We start from the raw sequence: 26,109 nt of genomic DNA, 5'->3' as shown, positions 1-26,109 counted from the left end.
AACGGGCCAAGTCTGTATATCATGGCGTAAGTCTGGGTATTTTGCAGCAAGCCTTCAAACAATGGGTATGTCTGGGTAGTGCAGGTTTCATTTGTGTGGTTCAGTATTTATGTGTGTTGTGAGTCAAGTTTGGGTGTTACAGAGGTCCAAAAGTATTTTGTCGGGTTAATATGCATATCATGGAGACAATCTATTTCTTTGGGGACATATCTGCATATGCATATGGAATGTGTCTGTGTGTGTGTATGGAATGTGTGTGTGTGTGGAATGTGTCTGCGTGTGTGTATGGAATGAGTCTGCGTGTGTGTATGGAATGTGTCTGTGTGTGTGTATGGAATGTGTCTGTGTGTGTGTATGGAATGAGTCTGCGTGTGTGTATGGAATGTGTCTGTGTGTGTGTATGGAATGTGTCTGTGTGTGTGTATCGAATGTGTCTGTGTGTGTGTGTGTGTAGAGAATGTGTCTGTGTGTGTGTATGGAATGTGTGTGTGTATGGAATGTGTCTGCGTGTGGGTATGGAATGTGTCTCTGTGTATGGAATTAGTCTGTGTGTGTGTATGGAATGTGTGTGTGTGTATGGAATGTGTGTGTGTGTATGGAATTAATCTGTGTGTGTGTATGGAATGTGTGTGTGTGTGTATGGAATGTGTGTGTATGGAATGTGTGTGTGTATGGAATGTGTTTGTGTGTATGGAATGTGAGTGTGTGTGTGTATGGAATGTGTGTGTATGGAATGTGTGTCTGTGTATGTGTATGGAATGTGGGTGTATGGAATGTGTGTGTGTGTGCTGATATGGAATGTGTGTGAATGGAACGTGTGTGTGTGTGGAATGTGTGTGTATGGAATGTCTGTGTGTGTGTATGGAATGTGTGTGTGTATGGAATGTCTGTGTGTGTGTATGGAATGTGTATGTGTATGGAATGTGCCTGTGTGTGTGTATGGAATGTGTGTGTGATTATGGAATATGTCTGTGTGTGTGTGTATGGAATGTGTGTGTGTATGGAATGTGTGTGTGTATGGAATGTGCCTGTGTGTGTGTGTATGGGATGTGTGTGTGTGTATGGAATGTGTCTGTGTGTATGGAATATGTGTGTATCTGTATGGAATGTGTCTGTCTATGGAATGTGTCTCTGTGTATGGTATGTGTTTGTGTGCATGTGTATGGAATGTGTGTGTGTATGGGATGTGTGTGTGTGTGCATGGAATGTATCTGTGTATGTGTATGGAATGTGCTGCTGTTTATGGAATGTGTCTGTGTATGGAATGTGTGTATGGAATGTGTGTGTGTATGCAATGTGTCTGTGTGTGTATGGAATGTGTGTGTATGCAATGTGTGTGTGTATGGAATGTGTCTGTGTGTGTGTATGGAATGTGTGTGTGTATGGAGTGTGTGTGTGTGTGCACGGAATGTATCTGTGTATGTGTATGGAATGTGTTGCTGTTTATGGAATGTGTGTCTGTGTGTGTATGGAATGTGTCTGTGTGTGTATGGAATGTGTGTGTGTATGGAATGTGTCTGTGTGTGTGTGTATGGAATGTGTGTGTATATGGAATGTGTGTGTGTGTATCATGGAACCAGCAGGGATCTTGTTGTATGACTTTCTGTAATGAGAGGTGAGTACTGGTGTATATCTTCACATTGCAAGGTTGTTCTGTATGTTTTCAATCCTTTTATATCTTTTGTGTGTGCTCTGAAGCAAGTCTTGGTATGACAGTGTCATGAAGTTTTTTCTTTTTTTTTTTTTTGAGATGGAGTTTCCGTCTGTTGCCCAGGCTGGAGTGTAATGGCACAACACTGCAACCTCCGCCTCCCGGGTTCAAGCGGTTCTCCTGCCTCAGCCTCCCAAGTAGCTGGGATTACAGGCGTGTGCCACCACGCCCGACTAATTTTGTATTTTTAGTAGAGACGGGGTTTCTCCACGTTGGTCAGGCTGGTCTCAAATTCCCCACCTCAGGTGATCCGCCTGCCTCAGCCTCCCAGAGTGCTGGGATTACAGGCGTGAGCCATTGCATTTGTTTTGCCCCGGCAAGGTTCTGTGTGGGGGGAAGGTTTGTTGGGTGTGGAGTATTTTCATGAGTTGTGGGGGCGAGTTTGCATTACGCCTGGCTGTTGTGAAGCTAGACTGGGTGATATAAGGCGTGTCTGGTTTTGTGGACTATCACGGGTTTCATGGGGTTAGATTTCATGTTGTGGAGTGAATCTGGGTGATATTTATGTATGTTAAGGGTTTCGTCTGAGTGTTCTCCAGCACGTCAGACTTGTGCTATGAGGCGAGTCTTCGCACTGTAAAAGCAAGAAGGTATTTTATGGAGCTACTCTGGTGCTGGGGGGTAGATACGTGTGTCATAAGATGATGCCTGTTACCATGTTACTATGTAACGCATTCGGGTGATGAATGCTATGTCTGTGAGGTTGTTTTTTTTTTTTTTAACTGCAGGTGCACTGTCCAGCATTTCTCTGTTCTGTGAAGCTAGTCTTTTTCTTCTTGACACCAAAAAGGTGTTTGTGGGGACAGTGTGCATGTTGTGTGATGAATTCATATATTAGAGGGCATGTTTGTTTATTGTGGGTATTAATTCTATTTTATCGGGGCCAGTCTAGGTCCTGTGTTATGGGGTGACTCTGGATGTTATGAGGCATACCGGTACACTCTGGGGTTTTCTGAACTTTGTCCATTGTTTCTATGTGCTGTGTGGAAAGTCTTGATTTTGTGAAAGCAAAAAGATGCTTTTTGTGGCCAGTCTGTAAGTTGTGAGAAGTCTCTTGGCTGTGGGCCATTTTACTATGTATTGTAGGACAGTCTGGGTTGCCAGGCAAGTCTGACTGTTGGAAGGTGTTTGAGTGATATGAGATGTTTCTGGTTATGTGCAGCATGTCTGGGTGCTGTGGGGTAGGTATAGGTATTTTGGGGGTAAATCTAGCTGTCACAGGCGAACCTGAGTGCTATGAGGTGAGTGTAAGTGTTACAGGGCATGTCTGTTATTTATGTGTTTTTTCTGTATGTTATCTAACATTTCTATGTGGTCTAAGGCATGTCTTAATGTTATTGAGGCAAGTAAGTATAGAGTCAGTCTATGTTATTAGGACTGTTTTTGTGTATTATGGAGCACGCCATGTGGTGTAAGGCAGGGGTCCCCAAGCCCTGGGCCACGGACCAGTACCACTCCATGGCCTGCTAGGAACCAGGCCACACAGCAGGAGGCGAGCAGTGAGTGAGCAAGCATTACCACCTGAGCTCTGCCTCCTGTCAGATCAGCTACAGCATTAGATTCTCATACGAGTGTGAACACTATTGTGAACCGTGCATGAGAGGGATCAAGGTTGTGTACTCCTTATGAGAATCTAATGCCTGATGATCCGAGGCGGAACAGTTTCATCCCAAAACCACCCCTCCCACCTCACCCCCAGTCCGTGGAAAAACTTCTTCCACAAAAGTGGTCCCTGGTGCCAAACAGGTTGGGGACTGCTGGTGTAAGGCATGCTCTGGTGTTGCAAGGCATATATTCTTCTTGTGGTGCATTCTGGAGTTCTGCAGGGCCATTCTGGGTGTTGTGTGGCAAATCTAGGTATTACAGGCGCATATCTTGGTGCTGTAGGACTTGGTTGTGTATTTTCCAGCATCTGTGTGTGTTCTTAAGAAACTGTCAGTGTTGTGGAGACAAGCAAACATTTTGGGGGTCTTTGTATGTATTGTGTGGATAGTCTTGTCTAGTTGTTATGGGACAAATCAGACTATTGCAGGTCAAGTCTCGCTATTGCAATGTAAGTCTAGTGACATGAGGCAATTAGGATTAGGTGGGGGTAGATCTGGATGTGATGTGTTAGTCTGAGTGTCTCAGGGTGAGTCCCTGGGTCAGTGTACTGCAGTGAGATTGTGTGTTATGAAGTGACCTTGGGTGTTGCAGGGCATGTCTGTGCATCGTGGGGTTTTATGCATGTTTTGCTCAGCACACCTGTGTGCTCTCAGCTAAGTGTTGGTGTTATGAAATAAAAAACCTATTTTTCAGGACCAGTCTTTGTTGTCTGGAAATTATATGTATGATGGGACACGTCCACGTATTTTGGGGAAGGCCTGGGTGTCATGGGATAAGTTCAGTTGTCCCCAAAATATACGGACATGTCCGATAATACATATAATGTTGTGATTCTGTGTGGCTTGGAGAAGTTGGCATGTGTTACAGCAAGTCTTAGTATTGTGAATCATATCTGTAATTGTAGGAAGTGTCTATATTGTCCAGAGATTCTACACACAGGGAGGTAAGTGTCGGTGTTATGGAGCAAGAAAGTGTTTTGTGGGATTAGTCGTTATGTTGTAGGAAGGATTTGTATATGTAGGGTTATGTCCATATACCGTGGCTCCTATTTGGGTGTTCTGGAGCTAGTCTGGGCTCTGGGGGGCCATTCTAGGTGTGGCATAATGTATCTTTATGTTTCAGATGAGTGTCAGTGTTACAGGACAAGGCTAGTTGAAGTGGGGTATGTCCATGCCTTGTTGAGTCTGTGTGTATTTTTGAGCATTTCGTCTGATTTTAAACTAAGTTTTGAAGAGACAAGGAAGTGTTTCATGGAGACAGTTTGTGTGTTAAAGGTAGAGCCTGTGTAGTTCCATGTGTTGTAAGGCATGTCCATGCATTGTGGTTCTATCCATGCATTGTGGAGCACGTCCATGGGTTGGCAGACTAATCTGGGATATGAGTCTTTTTTTTTTTTTTTTTTTGAGACGGAGTCTCGCTCTGTCGCCCAGGCTGGAGTGCAATGGTGTGGTCTTGGCTCACCGCAACCTCCACCTCCCAGGTTCAATCGATTCTCCTGCCTCAACCTCCTGAGTACTGGGATTACAGGTGCCCGCCACTATGCCCGGCTAATTTTTGTATTTTTAGTAGAGTCAGGGTTTCGCCATGTTGGCCAGGCTGGTCTCGAACTCCTAACCTCGTGATCCGCCCACCTCGGCCTCCCAAAGTGCGGGCATTACAGGCTTGAGCCACCACACCTGGCCTGGGATGTGAGTCTTTAAGATGTAAAATGGATCTGGGTGTTTCCGGGCGAGTCTAGGTCTTGTCCAGGAAGGCTGTGTGTTGCAGAACATATCTGCACATTGTGTTTCTCTGTATGTGGACCATCCTTTGTTGGATGTGCTGCTGTGAGGGAAGTCGTGGCAGGAAGAGGCTATTTTGTGTGGCCAATCTGTGTGTTAAAAGGAGAGACTGAGGCCAGGCGCGGTGGCTCACGCCTGTAATTCCAGCACTTTGGGAGGCCAAGGCAGGTGGATCAGCTGAGGTCAGGAGTTCGAGACCAGCCTGGCCAAAATGAAACCTAGTCTCTATTAAAAATACAAAAATTAGCTGAGCGTGGAGGTGCACACCTGTAGTCCCAGTTACTGGGGAGGCTGCAGCAGGAGAATCGCTAGAACCTGGGAGGCAGAGGTTGCAGTGATCCGAGATTGCGCCACTGCACTCCAGCCTGGGTAACAGAGTAAGACTCCGTCTCAAAGAAAAAAAGAGTGACTGTTTATCGGGTATTGCCATGTGTTTTGGGTCACGTCTGGGTGATATGGGGTGTGTCAGTGTGTTGTAGAGCAAATCTGTGTGTTATGGAGTATATATGTGCATTTTGAAATATTTTAATTTGTGCTGTCAAACAAGTTTGTATTTTATGAAGCACATCTTAGTGTTGTATAGGCAAGATAGCATTTTGCTGGACCAGTATTTATGTCATGGGGATAATGTATGTGTTATGGCGCATGTCCTGGTTTCTTGTCTGTTAATTGTAGTCAAGTTTATGTGGTGTGATGCTGTTCTGCATAGTGGAGAAGTCTAAGGCTTGTGGATTGTTTCTAGAGATTTTGAAGTGAGTTCCTTGTGTTGTGGAGCCAACGTGGTGTTCTGGGGTGAGCATGTGTATTGTAGAGCATGTATGTGTATGATAGAGTGCATTTGCTTAAACTGAGATGAGTCTTTTCGTGAATGAGTTTCTGTTTGTTGGGTATGTTGTGCATTGTAGTGTGTCTAGGTGTTGTGTGATAAGTCTAGGTGTTATGTAGAAACTCTATATGATAGATGCTTCTAGGCATTATAGAATAGGTACAGTCAGGCTGGGCACAGTGGCTCATGCCTGTAATCCCAGCACTTTGGGAGACAGAGATGGGTGGATCACCTGAGGTCAGGAGTTCGAGACCAGCCTGGCCAACATGACGAAACCCCATCTCTACTAAAAGTACAAAAATTAGCCGCGTGTGGTGGCGGGCCTGTAATCCCAGCTAGGCGAGAGGCTGAGGCAGGAGAATTGCTTGAACCTAGGATGCGGAGGTTGCAATGAGCCGAGATCACGCCACTGCACTCCAACCTGGGCAACAAGAGCGAGACTCCATCTCAAAAAAAAAAAAAAAAAAAAAAGAATAGGTGCAGTCAATATGGGTGTTACAGGAAAAGAGTGGTGAGAGTACTCATTGTGATGCGATTCTGTGCTTTATGAGGGATATTCCATGCGTTGTGGGTTGATTCGAGTTGCTTTAGATTGAGTCTTACCTTTATGGTCCAATTCCCTGTGGAGTAACGACAACAATGACAACCTGATCAGCTAACACCAATAACACTCTCTTTACCAAGCATTGCTCGAAACACGTGATAGGCATTAACTCACTTATTCGTCTTTTTTTTCTTTGAGACGGAGTTTCGCTCTTGTTGCCCAGGCTGGAGTGCAATGGCATGATCTTGGCTCACCGCAACCTCTGCCTCCCGGGTTCAAGCGATTCTCCTGCCTCGGCCTCCCAAGTAGCTGGGATTACAGGCATGCGCCACCACACCCGGCTAATTTTGTATTTTTGGTAGAGACGGGATTTCTCCAGGTTGGTCAGGCTGGTCTCGAACTCCTGACCTCAGCTAATCCACCCGTCTCGGCCTCCCAAAGTGCTGGGATTACAGGTGTGAGCCACCGCGCCCAGCCCATTTATTCCTCTTAACAGCTATAAGAGATAAGTACCCCTATTACATTATTATTCCTAACAAATAGCTGATAAAACTGGGGCACAGAGAGTTCAAGAAACCTTTCCAAGGTCACACAACTAGTAAGTGATGCATGTGGGACTGGAACTCAGGCAGTCTGAGACCTGAATATAAGCTTTTAACCATTGTAGAGCAAGTTTTATATCATGTGGGTTGAGACTAGATGAGTTGAGGCTAGTCTTTGTCCTGTGCCTGTCTGGGCGCTGTGTGGTATTAGCATTGTGGGCGTGGGTCTGCTCTGTGGGAGTCTGGGTGTTTTCATGCAAGTCTGCATGTTATAGGATGAGTTTGTGTGTCTGTTGTGATATGACGCTGTGCATTTGGGATGGTTTTGTGTTTAGGGGGATATCTCTGCATGGTAGGACTTATCTAGGTATTACAGAGCAAATCTGTGTGGTGTGGGGCCTGGTCATATGTGTGGTAGTGTTCGGTAAGTCAGATTTATGGGCAGCTTAGGCGATGTGGGGCATGTAGTTCTTTATGGGACGAGCATGAGATAAGTGTAAAATGCGTTGTGGCCGGGGGCGGTCGCTCACACCTGTAATCCCAGCACCTTGGGAGCCTGAGGCAGGTGGATCACGAGGTCAGGAGATCAAGACCATCCTGGCCAACATGGCGAAATCCCGTCTCTATTAACAATACAAAAAAATTAGCCAGGAATGGACGCGCCTGTATTCCCAGCTACTCGGGAGGCTGAGGCAGGAGAATTGCTTGAACCTGGGAGGCGGAGGCTGCAGTGAGCCGAGATTGCGCCACTGCACTCCAGCTTGGGCAACAGAGTGAGACACCGTCTCAAAAAAAAAAAAAAAATGTTGTGGAATGGGGGCTCTGTATTATCATGTGATGCTGCCAATTTTAGGAGCATGTATTTAGGAACATGTTTGTGAAGAGCAGGGGTATCCACATGTTGTGAAACAAAAATATATGTGTGATAGGGTATGTTTGTGTGACGTAGGGCATATCTATGAGGTTAGGATGTGTGTGTGTGTGTGTGTGTGTGTGTTGTAGGCCTGTGCCTTGTTGGGTGAGGCTGGGTACAACACACAGCCTGGCTTCCAGTCTGGGTATTGTGGGTTGTGTTATAGAGCAAGCCTGTGCACAAATTTGTTACTTGTGATGCAATTCTGTGTGTTGTGAGTGATGTCTGGTTAGGGTTCTGGTCTGTAGGGTATGTGGGTACTATGGCAGGGTGTCTGTGTGCTGTCGAGTGTTTCTAGACGTTCTAGGGCTAATCTATATATTATATGGTGAGTCTTCTTGTTGTCAGATGATTCTAGATATCTGGGGTAGGCCTTTTTTGTTTTGGTAGTAATGATAGTGATGGTTGTAATATAAATTAACAATTCTAATAGTCACTATGTGCCAGGCACTGTACTAAGCACTTAACAAATCTTAACGTATTTATTACTGACAACAACTCTTTGAAGTAGGCACTACTGTTATCTTTGTTTTACAGTTGCACAAACTAAAGAACAAAGAAATATACTTACCCAAGGTGATACAATCAGCAAGGGATGGGACCTTGATTCAAACCCAGTTAGTATGGGTCTAGAGGCCTTGCTGGTAACTATTACACAAGCTGTATTTCTGTTGTTGTAGGCCAGAGTTGTAGCTCAACAGCATGGAAAAGCATGTCTGTCCACCATGATGGAAATCTTTACATTGTAGGAGTAATATGTGTGTTGTGTGTCTACCGACTGGGAAATGTTTATGTGCACTGTCGGTTTTGCACTGTAGAGTAAGTCTGTGTTATGATGCAATTCTGTGCATTGTGGAAGCAATCTATGTGTTTACACGCATCACTGTGAATCATAAGGCACATCTAAGTATGGGGGATGTGATTTAGTATGTTACAGAGTAAGTCTGTGCCCTGAAGGGCTTGTCTGTACATTTAGGGTGAGTCTCAGTGCTCAGTGGTGTTTGTGTGAGTTGTGAGGCAAGTATGTATATTGATGGGTGAATCTGTGCATTTTGGTGAATTTCTGTGCATGGCTTGGCCTCTCCTGTTTTGTAGGCAGCAGCTTGAGCAGTGAAAATGGTCTATGTGCTTTGGGGTAAACCTAAGAGTGACATAGCAAATAGTTTCATTTATTTTGGGATACATGTTTGCATTGTATAGGCACTATAAGAAGTGTTTTTTTTTGTTTGTTTCTTTTTTTTTTTTTTTTTAGACGAAGTCTCACTCTGTTGCCCAAGGTGGAGTGCAATGGCACCATCTTGGCTCACTGCAACCTCCACCTCCCGGGTTCAAGTGATTCTCCTGCCTCAGCCTCCTGAGTAGCTGGAACTACAAGCATGTGCCACCATGCCCAGCTAATTTTTTTGTATTTTTAGTAGAGACGGGGTTTCACCATGCTGGACAGGCTGGTCTTGAACTCCTGACCTTGTGATCCACCCGCCTCGGCCTCCCAAAGTGCTGGGATTTCAGGCATGAGCCACCCACCTGGCTGTTTTTGTGTGTGAAATAAATCTGTACGGCAAGTGTGTGCCTGACATTTCTGAGCACTGTGGGGTTAGAGTGTTATGCTGTGGTATGTGTTTGTATGCTGTGGGTTGCATCAGTATTGTGGGATGAGTGAGGGTATCGCGGATCGCATCTGTGACTGTGCCCAAAAGGGTGGGTCTGAATACCTTAAAGAAAGATTAGGTGTCTCTACAGCCTGAGTGTGTCTGTTGTAGAATAAATCTGTTGTAGAGCCAGTTTTTCCTGCTATGATGCCAAGCTGTGCATTGTGAGGTATGTCTATTTATCAGAGTGTGTCTGAGGAGTTTGAGTTGTATTTTGGTGATGCAGTGACACAGCATGCATTGTGTGCTAACTCTGGGGTAAGGTCTAGATATTTTAGGGCAAATGAGTGAACTCTGGAGCAAGTATTTGGTTTTTTGTTTGTTTTTGTTCCTGGTATTTTTTTTTAATTTTTTTTTTTTTTTGAGGCGAAGTTTTGCTCTTGTTGCCCAGGCTGGAGTGCAGTGGCACAATCTTGGCTCACTGCAACCTCCGCCTCTTGGGTTCAAGCGATTCTCCTGCCTCAGCCCCCGTAGTAGCTGAGATTACAGGCATGCGCCACCACGCCCGGCTAATTTTGTATTTTTAGCAGAGACGGGATTTCTCCATGTTGGTGAGACTGGTCTCGAACTCCCAACGTCAGGTGATACGCCTGCCTAGGCCTCCCAAAGTGCTGGGATAACAGGCGTGAGCCACCGCTCCTGGCTGCAGCAAGTATTTGTATTGTGTGGTGAGTGTGTCTTTTGTGACATGAATTTGTGCACTGTAGGACAAGTTTGTGTGCTGTGGCACAATCGTGTGCATCAAGGAGTGATATATGTTGTAAGATGTACCGTTGCATGTCTCTGTGGTGGGGTAAACTTGTCTGAAAGCTACAGGGAGAGTCTCTGTAGTATGGGTTTAGTCTGTGCTTTGTGGGGCGAGTCTACGTGCTCTGGGGAGTGTCTGTGTAGTGCTGGGCAAGTCTGTGTCCTGATGTGATGGTCTGTGGCCTGTGGTGCTTGTCTGTACACAATGGGGTGAGTCTGTCTGTTGTGGGAGAGTCTTTGTGTCATGATGCGGGTCTTCAAGCTGTCTCATGAGTCTATTCTCGGGAAAGTCTGTTTCATTGGCAAGAGTCCCTGTGCTCTAGGACGGGTCTACGATCTGTGGTGAGAGTATGCGGCGTCGGGGTGTCTGTGTGCCCTGGGGAGAGTCTGTTTGCTGTGGGAAGAAGCTATACACTCTGGAGAAAGTCTGCGTGCTGTGGGGTGAGTCTACTGGCCTTGAGAGTATGTGTGCTTCTCCGGGAAGCTGTGTTCTATGGAGTAAGTCCGTATGCTGTGTGTTTCCTAAGATGGGTTCGTGTGATGTGGGAACAGTGTGTGATGTTGGGACTGCCTGTGTGTCATAGTAGAGTCCTTATGGGGGGGCAAGTCTGTGTCATGCGGAGAGCATCAGTGCGCCTTAGGTGAGTCTCTGCATTAAGGGGTACATATGTGCCTCTGGGAGAGTCTAATGATACGGGGAGTGGGGTGTCCGTGTGTTCTGGGGAACATCTTTTTGCTGTGGTGCTTGTCGGTGTGCCTTTGGATATGTCTGTGTACTGGAAGGCAAGTGTGTGTACTGCGAGAAGAGTCTATGTGCTGTGGGGGTAAATGTGTGTTTGTGTTATCTGGCCAGTGTGTGCATTAAAGGGTGTTTGTATACTGCGGACACAAGTCTGCTTCCAGGCAAGTCCCCCTTAGTATCTACAAATAATAATAGACAACACTTACATAATGGTTACTATGTGCCAGACACTGCTCTAAACAGGCTGTTAGCATCCCCATTTTACATCTGAGGAAACGAAGAGATTTAAGTAACCCGTCCCACAGTCATGCAACTAGCAAGCAGCCAAGGTCTGAAACCAGGCAGTCTGTTTCCTGTTCTCATACTATTATGATTCCCCTTGGGGCCCTGAGGGCATCGGTGGCCTCAAACCTTAGAAAGCCTTCGTGGTCACTGGTGAGCGTATAGACAGCAGTTAATTTGGGAGGAAAGAAAAGGAGTGGCTAAAAGCCTTCCAAGCTTTATTAAAAAAAAAAAAAAATGCTCCATATACAGTAACGATGGCAGTTTAGCTCAGAAAAACTGACGTCATGTCTGCCAAATAACTCCAGCCACTGCGGCCCTCAGGACCCCTCCCCTGGCCCCACAGCCGCATTCTGCTACTGCAGTGGAGCAAATGCGCATGCACTGGCGAGCTGCCATTGCCAGGGAAACCAGCCTCCTCATAAACAAAACACAGTCTAATGCGGCAAGTCAGGAAACTACTGGGACTGAGGCTGTGAGCCAAAGGAGCCCCTTGCAATAACCGCAGGCAAGGCAGCCTCCCACTCACGCGCCACCCTCCCCCCCGCCCTTTTTTTTCACCCCAGAATCAGTAAAGCTAGAGGCCCGGAGCAGAAGTCAATAGAGAAAGCAAGCTTCGTTGGGAGCCCGGGAGAGGGTTGGTAATAGGTAGCAAGTGATTTTAATGGTCAGATTTCTCAGGGCAATATTTATCCCATCTCCTACTAAAAAACTCCTTGCTTGATGTCTTAAGCCTTATACCTGCAGTGAAAAGAGGTGGCCCATTGGGGTGTGTCCCTATCTAGAAGAGGTAGTGGCAATGGTGGCATGGATTAGGACTCACCCTAGCTCCTTTAAATCCCTACGTGAGACTACGGCCAGCAACAGGCTGGCAAACATTATTTACTTCTATTCCTCATACATTTCTTGTATTTCCCTCTTACATCATTCTAGAAAATTCCAAGAACTGAGTCGAGGCAACTTTAACTCTTTGAGTATCTGAAGAGTAAAAAAAAAAGAGGTTGAAGGAGGAACTTTAACCCCGGGGGTATTTTTTTTTTTTTTTTTAAACACACAATTGGGATATCAGGTGTGCCCAAGAGGAATAGCACACCTGAAACCGTGGTTTCATATATTTGGATTCCTTAATTTTAATTTGCAACAAGAATGTGACAAACATAACATATTTAAAATGAAAAAAAAAAATCCTGTTTAAAATACTGCCCTAATCTGCATGTGCCTAGGATTTTTGAAACGCACAAGCACAAACATGGTGCTCTAGTATGCTGTCAGAAGCTGCAGGAAGGTAGGAGTACCATTGCGAAATGTAACCATCTTGGGTAAAGAGAAAATGGCCGACCTGTGGAAAGCTACACCCTATCTAATGGAAGAACAGTTGTTGCGTTGGATTATTCAATAAGTGATGCTGAAACAATCGGTGACCTATTAGGGGGAAAAAAAATTAAATCCTACTGTATACCATATATCAAAATGAATTCTAGGTGGATTAAAGAGTTAATTGTAAAAAATGAAGCAATTAAATAACTAGAAAAAAATACAGGTGAATACACTAATCAAAGGAAAGAAAAAAATCACGACACTTAAAATGGTCAGATATGGAAATCTAACATGTAAAACTGTAAAATATCAAAAAAATCACCACCATAAATGGTAAAAATTAATAGGAAGACAATGGCTGGAAAATAATGTTTATACCACATATAATAAATAAATTAGGTGATAGGTGTTGGGGGGAAGAAAACTTAAACTGTTTCATACCATTTGATCCAGGAATTCCATGTCTACGAATTTTTCCTAGGGAGAAAAAAACAGAAAAGCACACAGACATTTATATGGAAAGATATTCCTTCAGTCATTTATAACAGCAAAAATAATGCACATATAAACATTCAATAATCAGACATTTAGTGGGACATCTATGTGATAGAAAATTATACATCCACAAAACATCACATTCTTGTGGAATATTTTAAAATATGAGGAATTGCTGCCAATATATATTTAATGGATAAAACAGGCTAAAAATTGTATGTACATGTGATCTTCATTTTGTATAAAATATATATTTCTATGCATTTATTTGCATATATTCAGAGAAAAGAGACTGACAGTAATAAGATTAATAGTAATTATCTCTAAGTGATGGGATTATGCGTAATTTTTATAGTCATCTTTAAATTATTCAAAATTTACTACAATGACTATGATATTTTTATAATAAAGGGGAAAACATCATTTTTAATATTTTAGTAAGTGTATAAAAGCACGGGAAGCACAGAGAGGAAAGTGTAGAAGCAAAGACAAAATACCAATATACACCAGTGGAGGATCACGCAAAATGAGCTCATTATGTACTACAGAAAGATTCTAGCATTATTTGCATGTCAGTATGTATAGAATGTCTTATACAAGATGGAGTCCTGGCAAATTTTCTTCACTACACCAGAGAATGGTCACATGTCCCTGGATGCGTCAGTCACTCTCTTTGCCGCAGTGCTCTGTTCAACACCCCCTCCCTTTGCCTCCAGTATGTTCTCTCCCTTTCCCTCTGCAAAACATGCTACCAGCAGACATGTTCAACTTGGGAAAATGGCCCATCTTGAGGACTTTCTTTTAAGCTTTTTCATTCTTATTTTTCCTCCTTGATTGCTGCTGCTTTGTCATCTAACTCAAAAACGAAATCTATTTATCTATCATTTTTCTTTTCCTCACATTCAAGGCTCAGTTTGAATTTCAAAGAAATAAACCACCACTTCACTTTTTTTTTTTTTCGTTTTTCTTGCAGAAACAGAGCTACAAAAGCATAGACATTTTCAGGAATGTTTCAGAAACAAACATTAAAGCTTCGTTGATCAGAATCTCTGCTATCCATCTCACATCCCTTTTCAAAAAAAGAAGCACCGAGAACACTCTTTACTGTATAAATCGCTGTCCAAAAATACAAATTAATTTTTTCCAATGAAGGCAAGATCATAATATTCATTATTACTTTTTCATGATTTTTTCATCCTAAAGCCAAATTTTAATGTTTCTCATTGAATACACTTTCATATCTCACATGAAGCAATCAATCTGAACATTATTACAAACTGCCCTCTTCCTCATTTTCTCTCTAGTACAGACATCCCGTCACACGACTTTCTTAATTTAAAAAAATGAGGCATCGTATCCTTTTCTGCATTGCAAAGTAATATTTTTCTTATGCTCTCCCAGCACTGAGAAAATAAACCAGGTTTGAGAACATCTTGAATCATAACCCATTTCATCACGTCAAATACAAATATCATAAAGCTGAGGTACAATTCTGAAAGCAATTCTCCAATTTAGTAACATCTTCATTAAATCTTATTTTAGGAAATACTTTACAAGAATCACAAGGGGAAAGTTTCTATATTGCCTCCTAGCAACTCCATCATTTAAGAAACAAGCTTTAAACTAGAGAAATGACCAGGGAATATTTAGAATTTAATTAATCCATTTCCCAATGCTGCTGATTAGAATCAGAGATTCCTACACAGTTTTGCATTATTCTATTCCATCAAAACATGTCGCTTGCTTTAAAAATCTTAGTCTGGATATCTATTTTACAAAATATTTCTCAGCTACTTACCAGTGGCATGCTGTCTCCCCACCAGCTCTGAGGCTGTCTGTCGCACTGAAGGAGTAGGGGCAAACAGCAGCGCAACAGCCACTTGGAAATGAGATGTGCTCTGAAAAAAGGGATTATCCCTATGGAAAGAAATGAAATGCCTTGAGATTATCCTCAAAAATTCTCCAAAAACATGAAATCATACTAAACATTATATGCTAAAATGTGCATGCTCTTCAAAGGGCAGATTTTAATAGCTAAACCTCTAATCCAAACACACTCAAGTTGACTTGATTTCCAGAGGAACCCCTACAAGACTATGAGCTTTTGGCTCTCCCGTCTCCTAGCAACAGTCTCATTAACTTTTTTTTTTCCTGCAGTGGTCCTACTAGGCATCAGAGAACATTGACAAGGTCTAGTCTCTGAGGATGAACATTACCATTTTGTTGTTCAATATGCGTTATCCCCCAGGCAAGTAAGAAGGAAAGTTAGAAATTCAAATAACAAAGTCCCCAGAAGATTTCTGATTCAAATGACATTCCACAATGAAAAGCAGAAAATTTTTTGGTCCCCTCACTTGGTACAATGCTGTCAGTAGAACCCTGTTCTAATATGAATGTGCTCAGTGCTACCAAACTACAGTTAAAATCAAGTGGAAATTTTTTGTTGTATATTTTTCCTACAATAAAAAAGAGAGAAAGAACGATTCATTCACTCCACAAATAAGTGTCGTGCAACAAAATGAGGTATTCCTGTATCACCACAGTCAAAATATGGTGCTGGGGACAGGGATTATAAAAGTGAATAAAAAATAGTCCATCCTCCCTTTAAAAGTTCATAATGTAATAATATGCACGGGCTGCAAAACAGAAGTATTTTGTCGAAGTTATTCTTTTTTTCATCAGTTTTGGGTAACGTTATCATTAGAGTTGTTACACGATCTGCCCCAAAATACTGGACTCCCAATGGGTGGAAGAAGTAAAGAAACACATATATAATTTTAAAATATATAAACATATATTCATATATCTCAACTGATCATGCACACTTATGTTTACAGTGTAGCTTTTAGAAAATTTTTACTTCTATTTTCACAAATGTATTCACTTCAGAACAACTTTACAACATTACATCATTACATAAACTGCTTTTAAAACTAATTTAATTTTTGCCAGATAGGAAATATGTGGCAATCCAGTTCAGTACTTTATAATAAAAAAAGATCAGTACCTTTACTATGTATTTATTATAGGTCAGGCACTTTTCTAAGTACCAGGTGATGAACCTGAAAAGACTAAGTAACAGAACGAGGATACCAACCTTTCTTACTTAAAGCTCAAGCTCTTCATCACAACATCATTGAATCACAAACATCAGAATTCTTCTAAATCACCTGGAGTGTTAATTTTTTAAAATGAGGACTAAAGGGACCTATTCCCAAGTATTCTGTTTTGGCAGACTAGGGGCAAGCCCAGAAATCTGTATTTTTAACAAACGTCATCATTTGGTTCTGACCAGAAAACTTAAATATAATCTTTATTATTGGTAATGTTATTGGAGAAGTAAATTCTAAAACTATGACACATACATACATACACACACATACACACACACACGCGCGCACACACACACACACACCACGTGTGTATATTCTGCATGGTTAGAACAAACGAGTAAATGCATTTTTTGGGGGTATTTTTGGAACCAGAGTTCTCACTATAGGAGAAAGGAGATACAAATATGAACCTGAGAAAGTGAAGAGAATCCTAAAGAAACCTTGGTGACGGATTTGAATCGGAAGTTTTAGTATGAACTCATGATTTCCTAAGACAAATCTTACTAGGTCTGTCCACAGAAAGGAGGCAATGACACTCCAGTAGCAATTAATAGGACACACCAGCAGCAATGAGTACATCTAATGCCCAGGTACTAGTTTCTAAATACTGTTGTCTACTAAAAGAAACCAAGGTTTACTGGAGAAATAGCTGACGCTATATATGGGGCAGGAAAAATACAAGTGAACTTGAAGTATCTTGTATTATAAGCCAAAAAGCACTTGAAGAATGATGAGAACACATTAAAAAGACACAGGAGATGGCTTGAAAGGGCTCTCACTGGCTAACTCTGGTACAATTTGAACGTCAAAAGGAATAATAATGGTCGTTGACTATAAAACATAGAATAAAAAAATCCGTGAGTCTACAGTGATAGTAAAAAAGAAAAAGTGGTAATGGAGAGGGTAACTGCTTTGTTCTAAAAGAATAACAGAACAGAAAAGAAACTGCTTTTTTCTAAAAGAATATATATTTGTAAGGAATGACAGAATTTGTAACTGACCATTTAGAAACCTTCAGTATAGGCCGGGCACGGTGGCTCATGCCTGTAATCCCAGCACTTTGCCTGTAATCCCAGCACTTTGGGAGGCCGACACAGGTGGATCTCCTGAGGTCAGGAGTTCGAGACCAGCCTGGCCAACATGGTGAAACTTTGTCTCTACTAAAAATACAAAATTTAGCTAGTCATGGTGGCAGGCGCCTGTAATGCCAGCTACTCAGGAGGCTGAGGCAGGAGAATTGCTTGAACTCTGGAGGCAGAGGTTGCAGTGAGCTGAGATTGCGCCACTACACTCCAGCCTGGGTGACAGAGAGAGACTCTGTCTCCAAAAAAAAAAAAAAAAGAAAAGAAAAGAAACCATCAGTATAATAAAAGATTTAGGCAAGAATTCTCAATGCATACCAAAACCATTAGGCAAAACACTGGGGAAGAGAATATTCATAGGACTTTTAAGTATTGCCCATAGGCTACTAATTAAATATAAAAGAGAAAAACATGCATTTTCAATGGAGCCATTTGGAATACCCCTGCCTTAACTGATTAAACTTCATGTCACCAATAATAGCACAAACTGAAATGTGACTTTTGAGGTGATGAAATGGGAAGCACACGTCATTTATTTAAGTACTAGCCAAAAATATTTTATCTGAAGAATCAATCATTAAATCCAGATTGTGGAACAATCTAGAAGACAGCTGGCCTGAACCATCAACCTATTTTTAAAAAGTTGGGGGGCAGGGAAACTATCCTAGATTAATGAAGATTAAAAAGATACAACTACCAAATGCAATGTAGCAATAGGTTAATCATTGGTAAATCTAGGTCAAGTATACACAGGTGTTCACTGTGTTTTTTTTTTTTTTTTTTTAGCTTTTCTGTAGGCTTGAAGTATTTTAAATGAAAAAAAAAAAAAAATTAATGGCCCGGCACGGTGGCTTATGTCTGTAATCCCAGCACTTTGGGAGGCCGAGGCAGACGGATCACCTGAGGTTAGGAGTTCAAGACCAGTCTGGCCAACATGGTGAAACTCCATCTCCACTAAAAATACAAAAATTAGGGCCAGGCGCGGTGGCTCACGCCGATAATACCAGCACTTTGGGAGGCTGAGGCAGGTGCATGACCTGAGGTCAGGAGTTCGAGACCAGCCTGACTGATATGGTGACACCTCATCTCTACTAAAAAATACAAAAATTAGCTGGGTGTGGCGCTGTGCGCCTGTAGTCCCAGCTACTCAGGAGGCTGAGACAGGAGAATTGCTTGCACCCAGGGGGCGGAGGTTGCAGTGAGCCAAGATCGAGCCACTGCACTCCGGACTGGGCGACAGAGCGAGATTCTGTCTCAAAAACAAAAGAACAACAAAATTAGCTGGGCATGGTGGCAGGCACGTGCCTGTAATCCCAGCTATTGAGGAGGCTGAAGTGGGAGAATCGCTTGAACATGAGAGGCAGAGGTTGCAGTGAGCTGAGATCGTGCCACTGCACTCCAGCCTGGGCGACAGAGTGAGACCTCATCTCAAAAAAGAAAAAGAAAAAAATTATTAAAAGGTAAATTTAGAAAATAAAGAGAAAAATACTTTCAGAAAAAGAATTATTGCACAATAATTATATTTAAAGTTAAAATTCATATACATTTTGAAATTAATGATAATCAGGTTTGTAATTCCTAAGTTAGAGAAAGAACTTTCCATACTGACCAGATGGAGGATGAATACAACTGGTCTTCCATATCCACGAGTTCTTCATCCGTGAATTCAAAATTGAAAATATTTTTTAAAAATCCATCTGCACTGGACATGTATAGACTTTTTTCTGTGTCATTATTCCCTAAATAATACCATATAGACACACCTCATTTTGTTGCACATCACTTCATTGCACTTCGTAAATCTTGCATTTTTTACAAATTTAATGTTTGTGGCAACTCTGCATCTAGCAAGGCTATTGGTGCCATTTTTCCAACATGTGCTCACTTGGTGTCTCTGTCACATTTTGGTAATTCTTGCTATATTTCAAACTTTTTCATTATCATTATATCTGTTATGATGATCTGTGATTAGTGATCTTCGATGTTAATATTGTAATTATTTGGGGGCGCCATAAACTGTGCCCATATAAGAGGGGAACTTAGGCCAGGTGCAGTGGCTCACACCTGTAATCGCAGCATTTTGGGAGGCTGAGGTGTGTGGATCATGAGGTCAGGACCCAGCACTTTGGGAGGCCAAGGCGAGCAGATCACGGGGTCAGGAGTTCAAGACCAGCCTGGCCAACATGGTGAAATCCCGTTTCTACTAAAATACAAAAAAAAAAAAAAAAAAAAAAAAAAAAGCTGGGCATGGTGGTGCGTGCCTATAATCCCAGCTACTCAGAAGGCTGAGGCACGAGGATTGCTTCAACCCGGAAGGCAGAGGTTGCAGTGAGCTGAGATCGTGCCACTGCACTTCAGCCTGGGCAACAGAGTGAGACTCCATCTCAAAAAAAAACAAATAAAGGGGGAACTTAATTGATCAATGTTGTGTGTGTTCTGACTGCTCTACCACCCTGCTGTTTTCCCATCTCTCTCCCTCTCTTCTAGATTTCCTATTCCCTGAGTCAAAACAATAATGAAATTAGGCCAATTAATAATCCAACAATGACCTTTAAATGTTCGAGTGAAAGAGTCCTCCCACATCTCTCACTCTAAATCTAAAGCTAAAAATGAATAAGCTTAGTGAAAAGGGCATGTGAAAAGCCAAGACAGGCTGAGAGCAAGGGCTCTGGCACCAAACAGCCAAGTAGTGAATACAAGGGAAACACTGTTGAAGGAAATTAAAAGTGCTACTCCAGTCAATACACGAAAGATAAGAAAGTGAAACAGCCTTATTGTCGTTATAGACAAAGTTTGAGTGGTCCGGATAGATCAAACTAGCCACAATATTCCTTTAAGCCAAATCCTAATCCAGAGCAAGGCCCTAATTCTCTTCAATTCTGTGAAGGCCCTAGCCTTCATCTCCTAAGAGGTGAGGAAGCTGTAGAAGGAAAATTTGAAGGTAGCAAAGATTGGTTCACAAGTTTAAGGAAAGAAGCGGTTTCTATAGCATAAAAGTGCAAGGTGAAGCAGCAAGTGCTGATGGAGAAGCTGTAGCAAGTTATCCAGAAGATCTAGCTAAGATCATTGATGAAAGTAGCTACACTGAAGAACAGATTTTCAGTGTAAATGCAACAACCTTCTAAAAAGAAGATGTCATCTGGGACTTCGATAGCTAGAGAGAATAAATCAATACCTGGCTTCAAATCTTGAAATGACAGACTGGATGTCTTGTTAGGGATTAATGTAGCTGGTGACTTTAAGTTGAAGCCAATGCTCATTTACCATTCTGATAACCCTAGGGCTCTTAAGAATTATGCCACATCCGCTTTGCCTGTGGTCTGTAAATGGAAAAACAAAGCCTGGATGACATCACGTCTATCTACAGCATGCTTTACTGAATATTTTAAGCCGACTATTGAAACACACTGCTCAGAAAAAATAAGATTCTTTTCAAAATATTGCTGCTCAATGACAATGCACCTATCCACCCAAGAGCTCTGATGAAGGTGTCTAAGGAGATGAATGTTGTGTTCATGCCTGCTAACACAATATCCATTTTGCAGCCCATGGATCAAGAAGTAACTTTGACTTTCAAGTCTTATAATTTAAGAAATAAATTTCATAAGTTTATAGATGCCATAGATAGTTATCCTTCGATGGATCTGAGCAAAGTCAATTGAAAACCTTCTGGAAATAAATCACCATTCTAGAAGCCATTATCAATATTTTTGATTCATGCTATTAAGAACATTTGTGGCTGGGCACGGTGGCTCATGCCTGTAATCCCAACACTTTGGGAGGCCGAGGCGGGCAGATCAATTGAGGTCAAGAATTTGAGACCAGCCCTGCCAACATGGTGAAACCCCATCTCTATTAAAAAATACAAAAATTAGCTGGGCGTGGTGGTGCACGCCTGTAATCCCAGCTACTCGGGAGGCTGAAGCACAAGAATCGCTTGAACCCGGGAGGCGGAGTTTGCAGTGAGCCAAAATTGTGCCACTGCACTCCAGCCTGGGCAATAGAGCAAGACTCAGTCTCAAAAAAAAAAAAAAAAAAAGAGAGAGAGAACATTTGTGATTCATGTGATTCATGGGAGGAGAATATCCACATATTAACACGGGTTTGGAAGAACTTGATTCCAATCCTCATGAATAACTTTGAGAGGCTCAATACATCAGTGGAGGAGTTACCTGTAGACGTGGTGGAAATAACAAGAGAACTAGAATTAGAAGTAGAGCCTGAGGATGTAACAGAATTGTTGCAATCTCATGATAAATCTTGAATGGATGAGGAGTTGCTTCTTACAGATGAGGAAAGAAAGTGGTTTCTTGAGATAGTATCTTCTCCTGGAGAAGATGCTGTGAATATTGTTGACATTATTACAAAGGATTTAAAATATTCCATAAACTTAGTTGATAATGCAGCAGCATGGTTTCAGAGGATTGACTCAAATTTTGAAAGAAGTTTTTTTGGTTTGTTTGTTTGTTTGTTTTCGAGATGGAATCTTGCTCTGTCACCCAGGCTGCAGTGCAGTGGTGCAATCTTGGCTCACTGAAACCTCCGCCTCCCGGATTCAAGCAATTCTCCTTCCTCAGCCTCCTGAGTAGCTGGGATTACAGGCACTCGCCACTGCACCCGGCTAAGTTTTGTATTTTCAGTAGAGACAGGGTTTCACCATATTGGCCAGGCTGGTCTTGAACTCCTGACCTCATGATCCGCCCACCTTGGCCTCCCAAAGTGCTGGATTATAGGCATGAGCCATGAAAGAAATTTTACTGTGGGTAAAATGCGATCAAGTAACATCACATTGTACAAAGAAATCTCTTGTGAAAGGAAGAGCCAATGAATATGGCAAACTTCATTGTTATTTATTTTTATTTTTATTTTTTAGAGAAAGGGTCTCCCTCTGTCACCCAGCCTGGAGTGCAGTGGCATGATCTCCGCTCACTGCAACCTCCACCTCCTAGGCTCAAGAGATCCACCAACCTCAACCTCCTGAGTAGCTGGGACTACAGGCACGTGCCACCACGCCTGGCTAATTCTTTTTGTATTTTTTGTAGAGATGGGGTTTTACCATGTTGCTCAGGCTGGTCTCAAACTCCTGAACTCAAACGATCTGCCCACCTTGGCCTCCCAAGGTGCTGGAATTTTAGATGTAAGCCACTGCACCTGGCCTCGTTGTTCTTATTTTCAGATATTGCCACAGCCACATCACCCTCCAGTAACCACCACCTTGATCAGTCATCAGCAATCAATGTCAGGCAAGACCCACCTTCCACCAGCAAAATGATTATGACTTGCTAAAGGCTCAGATGATTGTTAGCATTTTTATCAATAAAGTATTTTTTAAGTTACGGTATGTACTTTTTTTTAGGCATAGTACTAATGCACATTTAATAGACTACAGTACAGTGTAAACATACCTTTTGTATGCACTGGGAAATCAAAACATTTGTGTGACTTGCTTTACTGTGATATTTGCCTTATTGCAATGGTGTGGATATTGAACTGAACCCGGGATATCAGCAAGTTATGCCTATGTAACAACTATTTACGTGGCATTTACATTATCTTGGCTCTAATACGTAATCTAGAGATCATTGAAATTATACAGGAGGAAATCCATAGGACATACACAGACACTACGCCATTTTATATCACAGACTTGAGCATATGCAGACTTCGGTAACTGTGGGAGGTTCTGGAACCAATCCTCCACAGATACACAGGACAACTGTATTTGTCATGTGCCATCTAGTGGTAAAGTGCTAATTTACCGTGTCTGAAGGATTTCCAATAACACCGAATTTGACAAATGACTTATTAAATATTACTATAATGTTGTCATAAATAAAATAAAACATTTTTGTATTATTGTGTATAAATAGAGTTCAAAGGTATTTCCCTTAATTTTCAGTATTTATTCTTGATTATAGGGGAATGCCTCTGCTGAGATGTCCTGATAATCTTTTGCATCTTTCCATAGGCTATATAGGCAAGGCTCAACTGGAAGCTGACCTAAATCTTGGCGAAGTGGCCTGTAATTCTCCCTGGGATATGATAAGATAAGTGGTCTTGTGAGGACTGTTTCTTTCGGTCTCCCTATCTTGTGGGAAGCTGCCAAAAGACAGTTCTCATCCACCTTCCTTATTCTGCTGAGGCATGGGATTTTCTATCTTGCTGCTTCTCTTATGGTGCAACTTCAGGCTATAGAACCACTTTGACATAGTATAGGAATAGTTCTTCCAGGACAGAGTAACTCACTGCTCATGCCATCTGTCATCTGAAGCCTCTGGTTCACTGTAATCCTGTGGAACTAAGGATGTGGGGAGCTGACGCCATGATATTCTTGTTTATGCCATCTGTGTTAGTAATAAACTGTCTGTATCCATTTAGGCTCCTTTTTTTTTTTTTTTTTTTTCAATGGAGTCTCACTCTATCGCCCAGGCAGGAGTGTGCCGTGGCACGATGTTGGCTCACTGCAACCTCTGCCACCCGGGTTCAAGTGATTCTCCTGCCTCAGCCTCCCGAGTAGCTGGGATACAGGCGCCTGCCACCGCGACCAGCTAATTTTTGTATTTTTTGTGGAGACAGGGTTTCACCATCTTGGCCAGACTGGTCTTGAACTCCTGACCTCGTGATCCACCTGCCTCGGCCTCCCAAAGTGCTGGGATTACAGGTGTGAGCCACTGCACCCAGCCTAGAAATGTACTTCCTAATTTCCAAATTCATAGACTGTTCCCACTTTTGTTATTGGTTTCTGGATTAATTGAATTGTAATCAGAAAAAAAAACTTTACATTATTTCAATCCTTTAAACATTGTTGAGATTTGCTTGACTTCTGTCCCCATCACTTTGTAAGGCCGTGAAAACTGAAGCTCAAATTCATTGAAACTGAAGCTTTGTAAGACCATGAAAACTGGAGCTGAGTTTGACAACTATTTTCAGTGCAAGGATAGTTTGTGTTTCCTTTTCTTTTCAAGTTTTCACTTTCACTTAGATATTTTGCCTTGTAGCTCCTTACTATCTAGTCAACTTTTCCATACTTCCAAAAAGGTAGGCCAGGTGTAATCACTTATGCCTGTAATTCCAGCACATTAGGAGCCCGAACTAGGAGGATCACTGGAACACAGGAATTCAAGACCATCCTGGGTCACATAGCAAAACTCTGACTCTAAAAAAATTTTAAAAATTAGCCAGGTGAGGTGGCACCTAGTCCCAGCTACTAAGGAGGCTGAGGTGGGAGAACTGCTTGAGCCTGAGAGGTCAAGACTGCACTGAGCTATGATCGTGCCACTGCACTCCGGCCTGGGTGACAGAGCAAAACTCTATCTCAAAAAAAAAAAAAAGCACATTGCAAATATTTTTTTTGTTTTTAATTTTTTTAAATTGACAAATAATAATTGTACATATTCATGGGATACATAATAGTCCTTAAATACATATAACGTATAGTGATCAGATCAGGGTAATTAGCATATGCATCATCTCATACATTTATCATTTTTTTCTGTTGGGAATGTCCAATATCCCCATAGCTATTTGAAACTATATATTGCTGTTAACTATAGTCTAGCATTTTTAATTGTTTTCAGCAAGATTGGTCTGAATCACACCATTTGAACACCAAATTTAGGTGCCCACTTGCAAAACTATTTTTTACTTATACAATGAACAGTTTTGAAAAGTAAAAATGGCCTGTAATCCCAGCACTTTGGGAGGCCAAGGCGGGCGAATCACGAGGTCAGGAGTTTGAGACCAGCCTGGCCAACATAGTGAAACGCTGTTTCTACTAAAAACACAAAAATTAGGCCGGGCGCGGTGGCTCACGCTTGTAATCCCAGCACTTTGGGAGGCCGAGGCGGGTGGATCACGAGGTCAGGAGATCGAGACCACGGTGAAACCCCGTCTCTACTAAAAATACAAAAAAATTAGCCGGGCGTGGTGGCGGGCGCCTGTAGTCCCAGCTGCTCGGAGAGGCTGAGGCGGGAGAATGGCGTGAACCCGGGAGGCGGAGCTTGCAGTGAGCCGAGATCGCGTCACTGCACTCCAGCCTGGGCGACAGAGCGAGACTCCGTCTCAAAAAAAAAAAAAAAAAAAAAAAAAAAAAATAAATAAATAAATAAAAAATAAATAAAAACACAAAAATTAACTGGGTGTAGTGGCACGCGTCTGTGGTCCCAGCTACTCGGGAGGCTGAGGTGGGAGAATCGCTTGAATCCGGGAGGTGGAGATTGCAGTGAGCCGAGACCATGCACCATTGCACTCCAGCCTGGGTGACAGAGTGAGACTCTGTCTCAAAAAAAAAGTAAAAATGTTCTAAATTAATACAGAGAAATCTTATTGCTTCTTGAAAGAGAATTCATGTTTCTTGAACACTACTGCACCCTTCACTACTGTTTTTTGAAGGACACAAAAACATCTGGGTTGGCCAGCTCTTGAGGCAATCAAAGATAATCCATCAAGGATTTGATCTCTATATTTACCAGTTAACATTGTCCACGGACCATATATTCCACACACTAAATTCTAACCCACTGAGGAACACAAGGGAAGCCCCTTATTATTTGAAAAAGAATTGAAGCACATAACAACTAAGGTTGCTATGTCAGTGCCATATTAATTATGCTATAATGTGTCAAACATCACAATTTATAGACATTATCTCATTTAATCTTCATCACAACCATGCAAGGTAATTTCATATTGGGAATTTTTTTTTTCATATTGGGAAACTGAAGCTAAGCGAAAGTAAGTGACCTGCATAGGACACACAAG

At 42.2% G+C, this 26,109-nt stretch overlaps 1 long non-coding RNA gene across 1 annotated transcript; it reads right to left on the bottom strand.

Annotated features, from left to right (window-relative positions):
- Window positions 1-406: 406 nt before the first annotated feature.
- Window positions 407-15,029, bottom strand: LOC129475089 (uncharacterized). Its single transcript, XR_010119551.1, has 2 exons — window positions 14,953-15,029; window positions 407-13,136 (listed from the first exon to the last, which is right to left on the bottom strand). It is a non-coding gene; the product is annotated as an uncharacterized lncRNA (long non-coding RNA).
- Window positions 15,030-26,109: the final 11,080 nt, after the last annotated feature.

This window comes from Symphalangus syndactylus, chromosome X (genome assembly GCF_028878055.3).
Source record: "Symphalangus syndactylus isolate Jambi chromosome X, NHGRI_mSymSyn1-v2.1_pri, whole genome shotgun sequence".
Taxonomy (NCBI): Eukaryota; Metazoa; Chordata; class Mammalia; order Primates; family Hylobatidae; genus Symphalangus; species Symphalangus syndactylus.
The sequence above is the reverse complement of the archived record's forward strand: the minus strand, read 5'-3'. Positions and strand labels throughout refer to the sequence as shown.